The sequence below is a fragment of the Stegostoma tigrinum genome, chromosome 21, assembly GCF_030684315.1.
Source record: "Stegostoma tigrinum isolate sSteTig4 chromosome 21, sSteTig4.hap1, whole genome shotgun sequence".
Classification (NCBI taxonomy): domain Eukaryota; kingdom Metazoa; phylum Chordata; class Chondrichthyes; order Orectolobiformes; family Stegostomatidae; genus Stegostoma; species Stegostoma tigrinum.
The window spans coordinates 8875213-8888031 of NC_081374.1; the positions used below are offsets into that span (position 1 = coordinate 8875213).

Below are 12819 nucleotides of genomic sequence, written 5' to 3' on the forward strand. Positions count from 1 at the left end.
CACACTCCCCTCCAACCCCACCACCTTCCCCTGCAACCGCAGGAAGTGCTACACTTGCCCCCACACCTCCTCCCTCACCCCTATCCCAGGCCCCAAGAACACTTTCCACATCAAGCAGATGTTCACCTGCACATCTGCTAATGTGGTATACTGCATCCACTGTACCCGGTGTGGCTTCCTCTACACTGGGGAAACCAAACGGAGGCTTGGGGACCACCTTGCAGAACATCTCCGCCCGGTTCGCAATAAACAACTGCACCTCCCATTCGCGAACCATTTCAACTCCCCCTCCCATTCCTCAGACGACATGTCCATCCTGGTTGACCTGCAGTGGCAAAACGATGCTACCCAAAGGTTGCAGGAACAGCAACTCATAATCCACTTGGGAACCCTGCAGCCCAATGGTCCGTCCTCCCTGGACTGACCTATCCCCTCTCTACCTCCTGACCTACAGTCACCTCTACGGGCTCCATCCAGTTGACTTTGACTCATCTGTCTCCTCTCCACCTATCGTCTCCTCTATCCATCTTCGATCCGCCTCCCCTCTCTCCCTATTTATTTAAGAATCCCCTTCCCCTTCCCCATTTCTGAAGAAGGGTCTCGGCCCGAAACGTCAGCTTTCCTGCTCCTCTGATGCTGCTTGGCTTGCTGTGTTCATCCAGCTCTACACCTTGTTATCTCGGATTCTCCAGCATCTGCAGTTCCTGTTATCTCCAGTGCCAAGACCGATCTTGCTTTGACAGCAGAGGGCAGCTCCGTTATACACAATGCTGTTGTGCAAAACAGCAAAACTGTTGGCCAAGATTTGGAGCAGAGTTTCAGACTAAACAGCTAAAGCAAAAGGAGTTTTAATCGTTCACATTCCACGCTGAGTCGATATGATAGCGCAGAATCGTTCTCTTTGTAATTTTTTTGTTGTTTGAGCAGCTGCTCCTGCCCCCACGCTGAGTAAATCACTGAGGAGAGAGTGCGGTATTCCAGGAGGAGAAATTCAATTAAGGGATTAATGTAATCCAACTTGGACTGACAGTGGGAGGTGATCACAGCCTCTGTTCCACAGCCAGTTTTAAGAAAGGAGCCTGTTCAAATCAGTGGCTGAGTTTCTAGGACAGGTTCAAAATGGGGAAGTGCCACTTTGACATTCTCACTGAGACTAGCATTGTCACTGCAACTGTGCCTGAGTCAGAGACCATTGGAGGTGATTATTGCAGTGAAATAAGATCACAGAATCGTCACACAGGCCAAGGCCAGTCAGCCCATCGTGTCTGTGCCGGCTCTCAAACCTGGCACACTTCTGAAATCCTGTACCACCAGATTAAGCTGGTGCATGGGAGGAAATCCGATTTAGCAAGGGTGGTTCCTTGGAATGTTCCTGAGGTGCTGGATGGCCAGAGGATGGCGTGGGATTGGGAATGCAGAGAAAATCCACTCACCCAAATGAAAATTCAGCCCCTCAAGTCCAAACAACCAGATAATCATTAGGAACACTGCAATCCAATCACAGTCTCTCTGTGCAAAGCAAGATAAAAAAATTATAATCAGGAGTCTGAGTACCGTCGAGTAAAGCTCCCCGTTGACTGTAGCATCAATGCCAATAATGTTAAAGTCTGAGTGTTATATATCAGCCCACGTGGTTTACAGCATAAAGGCTGGGTTCTTGTTGAGACAGATGTCTTGATGTTTATTAGTGACACTGACTACTTACACTGCTATGATACCACACGTTTGCACATCATCTGGGCCTGGTGCTTACTTACGCTACGGTATATTTCATACTTACAACAGATTGAAAACACTACACTAACTCCATTGTACCATGAGAATGACCGAAGATGAGATGAGTACCTTTATAATGCGATGTTACATGTTAGTAAGTGTCAAAGGCTCGTGTGATCTGGAATCCATACAATAACACAGCAGGACCTGTAGGCCCGAAGCATCAGCTCTTGTGCTCCTAAGATGCTGCTTGGCCTGCTGTGTTCATCCAGCTCTACACTTTGTTGTCATCAGGACCTGTTCTTGGTTCTGGTGGGGCTTGGGGTGCAGACAAAATCTCCTGCCCCTGCCCCTACCCCCTAGACTATGGCATTCTGGATGCTACAGGCAGCCTTGTAGAATCCGACAACAAATGGTAAAAATGGTGACAGGCTCCACTTCCTTGGATTAACATCCCTTCCCCTGACCAAGAAAGAACTTGCTTTAAGTCGTCAAGAAAGCAGGGAGGAGAAGGAACAAAACTTGCATTTATGTTGAATCTTGCACTTCAGGAGGTCGGACAGCACTTTCCAGTGAAGTATTTCTGACATTTCATTGTAGCAATGTAGGAAATGTGGTAGTCAATTTACGCACAGCAAGTGTACATCGATAGCATTTTGATAGTGACCCGAGAGTCTGATTTTGGGAACTATGGTTGAAGGATGAATGGTGCTTAGGGATAAATGAATATTCAAACCCTTCAGTCCAATGCTCAAAATGCACAGGGATGCTGTACAAGTAAACCCAGAAAAAGCCTCCAAAACCCTTTGGAAAACTCAGTCTTGGGATGACCCTGTAAATAGAATGGGCAGAAACAGCTAGCTGCAGCTCCTCCAATCACAGGCAGGTACTCCCTTGCATTTGCTGCTGATAGGCCCATAACAGCCCAGAGAAGCAACCTGTGGCCAGAGTAGCATAGACGATATGAGCAGGCTGTCGTGATGGGAATGAGGTCAGAATATGAGTTCCCTGATTGGGGCTTTTAACCTGATCCAATCAGGGAGCCCTGCCTGACAGATGTAAACTGGACTGTCGGGGGGTTTCTGCTCACTCTAGAAGCTGGTTCTGAGCTATGCACATGTATGTAAAGGGTGACTTGGTGATAGGATACTGACCTTCATGGGAGCGAGTCTGGATGTAGTGGGTGGGAGGTATGGGGTGGTTGCGAGTATAAATCTGGCCAGACTGGGGCCCAGTGGTTGAGGTTAGGTGCCTGGGGGATAGTGAGGCTGAGAAGGGGAGCGGGACTGAAAAAAGGATTGTGGGAATGTTGGAACGGTTCAGAGATTACAAGATAATCAAACACAGGCACAAAGGCAGACTATTCAGCCTATTGAATCTGCTACATCATTCAACGAGATCGCAGCTGATTTGATAAGCTTCAATTCCACGTTCTTCCGTTTACCCCATAACTCTTGATTACCTTACTGTCTAAAAAAGTTGTGAGTCTCAGCTTTCAATATACTTAAAGACTCAAAGGAGACCTGAGACTGTAGAGAGGGAAAAACGATTGCGAAGGGGAAGTGGCTGCTTTTAGGAAAGGAGATGAACTTGTGGAGAGGGGTTTCAGTGAGGAGGCTGAAAAGGTGGAGGAGAAGGGGACGATTAGCTCAGTTGACTGGGCAAATGATTTGTGACACACAGTGACAAACAACAATGTAGGTTCAATTCCTGCACTGATTGGGGTTGCCATGAAGGATTCTCTTTCTCCACCTCTTCCCTCGCCTGAGGCATTACTATCAGTTGTCTCTGTCTAAAGAGAGAGTAGGACTATGGTCGCTTTTATTTATTATTGATTGTTTTATTCATTCACTGGATGAGGGCGTCGCTGGCTAGGCAACATTTATTGATCTTCCCCAATTACCCAGAGGGCAGTTGAATGTCAACCACATTGCTGTGGGTCACAAGTAGGCCAGACCAGGTAAGGATGGCAGTTTCTTTCCCTAATGGACAATAGTGAACCAGATGGGTTTTTCCGACAATCAAAAGTAGATTCATGATTAGATTCTTAATTCCAGGCTTTTTTTTAAAATTCAAATTTCACCAGCTGCCGTGGCAGGATTTGAGCCTGGGTCCCCAGAACCTTATCTGGGTCTGTGGATTAATAGCCCAGCGATAATACCACTAGGCAATTGCCTCCCCAATTGTGTTGGAGGCAAATACAAAGCCACGTCACTGGCATAAGACCATAATGTGTAGGAGACCAAGTGGGCCATTCAGCCCATCATTTCTGCTTTGCCATTCAATGTGATGATGGCTGATCTGATAACCCTCAGCCCACTGGTGATGGCTTTTTCTGTATTGAAGTATATGTCAGTTATTTTTTTAAAAACATTTCTTGCTAACTTATGCCCATGATTCTAAAGTACTATGTTATCTCTATATTTAATGTCTCCCATTCTGTTTTAGTTTTAGATCTATTGGAATGGGAATGATAATACAGAATACTGAAGAAGTCTGCCGAATTTACTCCAAAGTGAGTCCAAATATTCCACATAGCAATACAAATATAGAAGACATGTCAATGCATCACATTCTAAAGGTGTTAATGAGAACAAAAATGTAGGTCCCGAACATCTCTTGTCCTTGACAAAATCCTCAAAAGGAGTTCAGACAATTGCTTTAATTCTTCAGCTTCAGTTCTATCGATTGTTTGAAGAATCAACGTTCAGTGCATGGCTCAATAACTATCCAGGAGAGCACAGGCACTCGGATTACGGAATCAGCTTCAATGATTCAAAGAACATTGTGAACACAGCAGAAGTGGGAAGTGATTCATTAGAATCTTTGACATTCTTCAAATCAACTCCAACTTGTTCGTGAGTGAGGCCAGATGACTCCCACGGCAATGCGCAAAGCGAATACATCTTCCCATGCCAAACATTCTCCCCTGGTCAATACAAATACCATTCAGAAAAGAATGATGTGCAACTCTGCAAATACTGGGCGTTAGTCACTATTCCATAGTATTGTCAGCCTGGTCAGTTGCTATTCATGGCTCAGTTGGTAACGTAATCATCTCTGTGATAACTGAGGGTTATCAGATCAGCCAGGATCACATTGAATGGCAAAGCAGAAATGATGGGTTGAATGACCTACTCATGCTCCTACACCTTATGGTCTTATGCCATAAGGCTGTTGTGGCATTAAAGTTCCACTCGTGGACTTGAGCAGAAAGAAAAGGTGCTGCTCCATGCAATTCTGAGGGTCTGCTGGGGATGTGGTCTTTTGCATGAGATTTTGACATTTTTTTGCTCCGTCAGTTGCGTACACTGAACTCCAGAACACTACTTCAAAGTAGAGCAGGACGGTCCTGCTCATTATCCAGAGAGAATACTTACCTGTCAGATGCTGGTGCATAATCTGCTCACTGACACAGTGCTGTTTGTGACAGTTTCCTGTCTGTGCACTGTTTCTGTGTCTTCTGGTTTACAATAACAACCATACTTCATAAAGTAACTTGCTGGCTGTAAAGTATTTCCAGGCATCCAGTGGTTGTGAAAGGCAATGTATAATTGTAAGTGTTACTTTTATTTGCAATGGTATTTGTAAATAGCTGATTTAGAGTTACAGAAGTCGACGAACCTCACATGAGTTGTTAATGGAAGGGATTTTAACAGCACAACAGAGTCAGGATGTCATAGGTCTTTGATCAGTTATTGTTGGTCTTTGTTGCTTGTGCTGGTTTAAAGCTGTCCCTCTGTCTAGACCTGCCATTGTTATCGTCAAAGCTGTTCAGTCTCTCCCAGGCAGCCATATGGTGCCAGCTGTCAATCAAGCGAAGCTTGTCCATCTTCATCATCACCGTCCCCTTGTTCAGAAAAAAAAATGACTATCAATTAGTCATGGCACATCTGCCAAACCAACTCTACACACGGAGCTTCGGTCTGGTGTTCCTTTCCTGCTGAAACGAGTTCTGACACGCCCCTCATTCTTCCAAGCTCCGGCGAAAACAAGCCCAGTCTGTCCAACCTTTCCTCATCATTGTGTTGTCTTCATTGAAGTGTACAGGATCTGGAACAGCCTTGACAAGGGAAAGGACGTTTCCTCTTGTGGGTGAATCCAGGATGTGGGGGCACTGTTTTGAAATCCGGAGTAACCCCTTCACGACAGAAGTGAGGAAAGGCTCGCGTGGCAGGAAACTCTCTGCTGCAGAAGGTGACGGAGTTGGGGGTCACTGACTATTTTTAAAGTGGAGGTAGATAAGCTTTTGTGAGGCAAGGGAATTAAATATTGTCAGGATTAGGTGGGAATGTGGAACTTGGAATATGAATACATCAGCCATGATTTTATTGAGCAGTAGAGCAAGTTTGAGCAGCTGATTGGCCTAATTTGTATTTCTGTAGTCAGCCTGTTCTGGAAAAAAGTTACAAATCCTATTTGGAATAAGAAAAGCACAGGGGTTTCAGTCAACATCCTGAAATAATACCAAAGCAACAACACACATTGTTAAATCATTGTTCATTTTATTGCGCTTTTGTGAGGCTTCATTGTCAGCATTCGACGATGATCACAAATGCTACAAGTGCCACTCAAAAGAAGCCATTTGTTGTCTGCAATGATTTAAATTGTGTTGAAGGTGACTGCTCTGCCCTGGGCCAAAAGAAGTGCCAGAGAATCGTGAACACAACCCAATCGATCATGCAAACCAGCCTTCCATCCATTGACTTCATCTACACTTCCTACTGTATCAGGAAAGCAAGCAACATAATGAAAGACCCCTCCCACCCCAGTAATACTCTCTTCCACCCTCTTCAGTCAGGCAGAAGATATGGAAGTTTAAAAAGGCATACCAACAGATTCAAGAACAGCATCTGTTACCAGATTTTTTTATACGGACCTCTCAAATGATCCTTCTCCCTGCACCTTCTCTGCTGCTGAAACAGTGTAGTTTGCACTCTGTTCTGCTATCCGAATGCTCTTTGTATGATCTGATCTGCTTGTAAAGCACGCAAAACAATGCATTTCACTGTATCACAGTGCATGTTACAACAAGATACTTTATAAGGGCGGAAACTGCTTTCAATAAGGCTTTCAAGGAGCAGCAGAACTGGTGCGTTGGTTCACAAATCTTTAAAGGTGGCAGGGTACCTGTTAATGAGACATATCAGAGCCAGGACTTTATAAGTAGAGCCATAAAATAGTGAAAATCAACAGAGTTACAGTGAAACTTGAATAAAATGCTCAGTTGGACAACTGAGCCAAATTCTGGGAATTTTAGGAAGCATGTGAAGATATTTTCAGGGTCTGGGTTTCTCAATATGCTTCCCTATTTAAGAAGTATGTAAGAAAATTTTAAGTGAGACGAGGCCAACTTTATGATTTTATTGATAGAAATTAGGAAGCAATTCAGTTGAAGGTTGGTGAGAATGTTATCCATGGATAACGGTCTTCAGGTAAAAGGCTGGATTTGAGAAGCTGGAACAGTTCTCCTTAGTGAGGGCTGAGAAGAGATCTGGTCAGAGTTGTGAAAGACTACGAGCCTTCTGGACAGAGTAGATAGTAAGCAACTGTTTCCAACAGTTGAAAGGTTGACAGCCAGAGGGATGTTGTCTTACGGTGATTGGCAAAAGGAATCAGAGGTGGCATGAGGAAGTAGCGAAATGAATTGTAGCTTTTAACTCTTAGTCAGCGATAATTTGGAACTGGAGTATTTCCCTGATGATTTCTGTCCACAATGTTCATGCCAGTCATCCCCACAAACACATTGGCATGGGTCTATTGGATGAACATCATCATCCCACAAGGGAAGAAAGTAAATGAGAATGCTAGATTGGCTGGAAGTGTGGTGGGGGAAAGTTCAATCGAGTCTTTCAAGAGGATACCGGATGGCTATTTGGATAGAAAATAGGGAGCAAGGATATTGCAGGAGATTGGCATGAGAACACATTCAGGCGTGATGGACCAAATGGATGGCTGCCTCCTGCACCCTACGAATTCTGTGATTCTGTGATAATATTACCTTCCCTCAAACAGCCTGTTTAAAAATTTAATAGACTTTAGCTATGTCCCAGGTATTTTCAAGGTCTGGATTTGTCAACATACTTCCCACCTTTAGGAGTATATAAGAAAATCTTAAATGAGATGAGACTCATTTTACAGTTTTAGTAATAGAAATTAGAAAGCAATTCAGTTTAAGTAGATAAACAAACTGCTATGCCAAACAACTATCAAAAGATTTTTAAGCTTTTCTGGGGTAGTATGCTGCAAATCAAGTCCTGTAGTCATTGTGGAAGGTAAAGATTTTAAAAGCATGCAGACTTACCCAATCGAGCTGTATTTGAGACTCAGTTTGACAGAAAGCACAGACTGGGTCTATACTTAAAAGGAATTACTATTTATTACAAATAAATTGATTCTAGTTACAGATAAGCAATTATGTGCTGTTAACATATAGCTGTAATAGTTCAAATTCTAACCCACCGAGACATTCCCCATCACACACGCATAGAGACAGAAGACACAAAACAAATGGATACTTCTGATGGAAGAAAAGACTGGGAAGGCAGTTCAGGTGGTCCCTGTTCTCAGGGTTTGCTGATCCTTTTGGTGATCAGATCTCCAAGCTAACTGTTACCTCAGACAGACTGCACCAAATCCCACTGGGATATCAGTGTGTCCTCAATTGGTTACCAATTTTCTGTCTGGGATTTTTATCATTTCCTCAGCTGTGACTAAATACTTGACAGAATCTTGTTCCTGCACTTCAACAACATCTTGCATTTCACACAGCAACTTTACCAGAGTAAACCATCATCTGGAAATTCCCATGGACTCAATTTGAGAGGGGCTGACATTGGAGCGAAGGAGAAGGAGATATTCGGACAAGTGATGAATAGTTTGTTCAGAGTTAAGGGTAACAAGGTGCTTTGGAGGAGAAGAAAGAGATGGAGACAGAGAGAACGTTCAAGAATTTAGATTCTTGGCAGCTGAAGGTACAGCCACTAAGGGAGAGAAGAATTATGCTCTTTGTACACAGGGCGGGGGCATTACTGGCTAGACCACCTTTTATTGCCCATCACTAATTGCTCTGGAGAAGGAAGTGGTGCACTGCCTTCTTGAATTGTTGCAGTATGTGTGATGAAGGGATACCCATAATGCTGAGTTCCAGGGTTTTAACCCAGTGACAGTAAAAGAACAGTGAGCTATTTCCAAGTCAGAATAGTCTGTGTGTCTTGGCGGGGAACTTGCAGGCCTATAGTTTCCCCATGCATCTCCTGCTCTTTTCCTTCGGGTGGTAGACGTTGAGGTTTGGAAGGTACTGTTGTAGAAGACTTGGTGAGTTGATGCAGCACTTTTTGTGGAAGGTTTGCTGTGCGCTGCGGAAGGCCTAGAGGTTTAAAGTAGTGGACTGGGTACTAATCAAGTGGGCTGCTTTATCCTGGATGGCGTGAAGCTTATTGAGTGTTGTTGGAGATGCATCCACCCAGGAAAGAGAGAAGTATTCTATCAGACTTGCACTTTGCAAATGGTGGACACGCTCTGGGGAGACGGGGCTGAGCTACTTCACTGGAGGTGCACTGACAATGTTACCCAGCTGGGTGACAAAATGTCTGGAATCAAACACACCACCTCGACAAGCAAGTCTGTAACCTCATCCACAACCTGATCTACAAATCTTCCCAAAAAAACTGGAAAGGTGAGTTACTCATTGAAGAATTCTTAGCTTCTGTTCTCTCATATACAGCTGGTCAAATTCAGTTTCTAGTCAATGGTAATACCCTGGACGTTGATTATTGAAGATTCTGTGATATCAAGTCTTTGCATAGCAAGGGAAGATGGTTAGATTTTTGCCTGTTGAAGATAATCATTGCCAGGCTCTTGTGTGGCTTGAACACTGGCACTCAAAAGGGTGGAACTAGAGAATCACAGAGTTCTTAAAGTGTAATAGAGAAAAGTCGTAGGGTTGTGCAAGTTTCTCAGGTTGGTGAAGTTGAAGGGATTTGAGCACAGGCTGAGAAATTTAAATAGCACTGAATGTCAAACAAAGACCTAAATCAGCTCTTAATGCTGAAGTGAAGCCTGTTCAGAGGATATCAAGAGGTTTAGAGCAAGTGGGATTTGTTACAGTTTGGCATGGGTTCTAAGACACAAAGCATCATCCAATTGGCAAGGAAGTCTAGGCAGTAAAGAAAAGCACTGGCTCATGCAGCAGCAATAGAAAGCCACAACACGACTGCTCACAGGCCAGCTCTTAAAGAAGTTGTATTCATTAATTAGTGCTGCTGGCAGAAAATTCATTGAGTTGGTTCTGCCAACATGTTGCTGGTTCAGTAGACGATAACATTTAAACTGCAGTGCACTGAGGGAGTGGGACAACTGTACAGCCAGCAAGTGCGAAGCTGAAATGGTTTATTAACACATCTTAAATGCCAACTTCTGTAACCAGCTTTGAGCATTCTTGAGGCTGCCAAATGGTTATTATTTTCTCAATTATAATAGACATGTCGTATTTTTTGTCATCTTGAATTGCTGGCACTGAGAGGAGGAGTGGAATATTCAGCAAGAAATAAGTTATTATGCCGGCACTGAGTTAACAGGTATATGATATCGTACAATATGAAATCTGATTATTATAACAGCATGCAATAAAATCAAATTAACTACTAACCGTGTGTTGGCTAGTCCAGTTTGCTGGACAGTTAGTGTGCAATGCAGTGTGATGCAAACAGTGTGGCTTTAATTCCTGCACTGGTTGAGGTTACCATGAAAGTCCTGCCTTCTTGAGCCTTCCCCTTGCCTGAGGTGTGGTGACCCTCAGGTTAAAATCACCACCTGTTGCCCCTCTCCTATTTCAGAGTTGGACTATGGTGGTTTTGACGTTACTTTTAACTATAGTATTAGGTCTGATTTCTGATCCCATGCCTTAAATGAGTAAACGGAGATCTCACAGAGGATTAATGATTCCGTATTGAGCAGTCAACTCCACTTAAAATTGGCGCACCCTGTGACATTTTTCAGACTGCATGGGTGAGTGAATTGTTTTAATTTTTAACTATTTTACACATCACATGGGCGTAGTAACTTAGAGGATCTGACTGGTGTGCTGCTTGCACAGGACCGTTTGGGTTTCTGGGGCCACTCAGGAGTATTGTTCTCAATGAGCCTAAAACAAGCACACCTCTTCACCACCAATCCTAGGCCTACCAGGAGTCCAAGACTAGAACTATCTCTCCTTTAACTGTTTTCTCCTAGCTTCCCCCTTCCCAGTGTGGTTTTACCAGCTCTCACCTAATGCACTTTCTGTATGTGTGAGGCCCGAGTCTGAGTCTCGGCAGAGATATTCCTTCCATGAACAGCTCTAGCTAGCCAGTCTTGTTCACCAAGTTAGAATCTTCAGCGGAAAACGATGATAATTAATGGCTCATGCTGCAAATCAGAAACAAAAGAACAGAAATTGCTGGAAAAGCTCAGCAAGTCTGGCAGCATCTGTGGAGAAAGTTAATGTTTCAGGTCGCTTGACCCTTCCTCAGAATGCCATTCTTCCAAAGAGTTTTTCCAGCAATTTCTTTAATTAATGGCACATTAACTATATTACTGAAATACACAGGCAAAAGGGCATTGTTTACGTATTTCCCTGAGACACTTACAAACAAAGATTGTTGGGGTATTTGCAAGTCAAAGCCATGGAACGGGTCATTATAAATGACAATAAACTTTTCCTCCATAGTTACATCCTCAGAAGGGGGTCCTTGGAGAAAGCAATGTGGTGCACACTGTTCTGAATCTTAAATCTACCTCACTGCCTTGTTTCTGTACCCCTGTCTAACCAAATTGTAGGCCTTGATTCTTGTGGTCAAGTCCTGAAATGGGACTTAGCCACACAGCCTTATGCTTTAGAGATGGCAGACCAAGTACCAACACTACCACAGTAAAATGTGACGTTCCCACTCGTCAGATAGCAGTTGGGGCTGGGGTTAATTGAAAATTTCTAATTGGAGATTGCCTTGTTGGGCAACAGTATAGAAACAATACAGTTAGATAGTGCTAATACAGAACAGGCACAATCTATCTAAATGGTAGGACAGGCTGAAGAGGGTGAATGGCCTACTTCTGTTTCTATGTTCCCTTAGATACCTCACACTTAATCACATGGTGTGATGAACTGCTCTTTCTGTTTTTCACTGTTGTCGCCCATAGACTTCAGCATCTGACCGCGTTGCTGGCTGCTGTTTTGCTTTGATTAAATGTTTTGAATACCCAAGTCCACTGAAACACCTAGATCTTGATCAACTTCATCCTCAGCAGTTTCACCTCATTTATGGAGTCTGTGTATTGTGTTTCTTTTCTTCCACTGTGGAGGACTGGACATTGTATCTGTTGATTTGCATCCGACACTGCCTTGCTCCTACTGTGTGGAAGCAGGCCATTCAGCCCATCAAGTCCACACTGACCCTCTGAAGATAATCCCATCCGGACTCACCTCCCTACCCTATCCCTGTAATCCTGCATTTCACATGACAAATCCACCTAGCCTGCACAACCCAGCACGGGGCTAATCCACCTAACCTGCACATCTTTGGACTGTGAGAGGAAACCCACACAGTCACCCGAGGGTGGAATCAAACCCGGGTGCCTGGCGCTGTGAGGCAGCTGTGCTAACCACTGAGCCACCTTGGTATCCAGTAGCTTCCACTGCACTTCTCCAGCTATAGTGCCTTTTCCATTTGAGTGCTAACAATAATTCCGACCATTTTTGCACAGGATTCATGACTCCCCAAGTCATTAATCTAAATGTGAAGCAGTAGTGCTCCCCTGCAACATTCCTGCTAAATTGTTTTGCACTGCACAGGCCCCTGAGGTCCATACGCCACAGTGAATTTCACCTACAAAGGTCAGTGCTGCTACTAACCAATCTGCACGTGGGGGTCTCCCACTGCGTATGCAGTCGCATGGCTTTGAGCAATGTTGGACCTAATATTAAGGCATCCAAATTTGCTAACACTTCTCTCTCTGACATTGTGAATGGTGTAAAACAACAGTTGCAATCACCCTGCGGCCAGAGTGAAGCCAAAAGAGTACAAGGCTACTTGCAACTTCATTATTGGCTAAAATTTGTGCAGA

At 44.0% G+C, this 12819-nt stretch overlaps 1 protein-coding gene across 1 annotated transcript in view; it reads right to left on the reverse strand.

The window, feature by feature from the left end:
• nfasca (neurofascin homolog (chicken) a) overlaps nucleotides 1–12819 on the reverse strand; it is a 283390-nt gene that overhangs the window by 165311 nt on the left and 105260 nt on the right. The gene's annotated exons all lie outside the window — the stretch shown is intronic.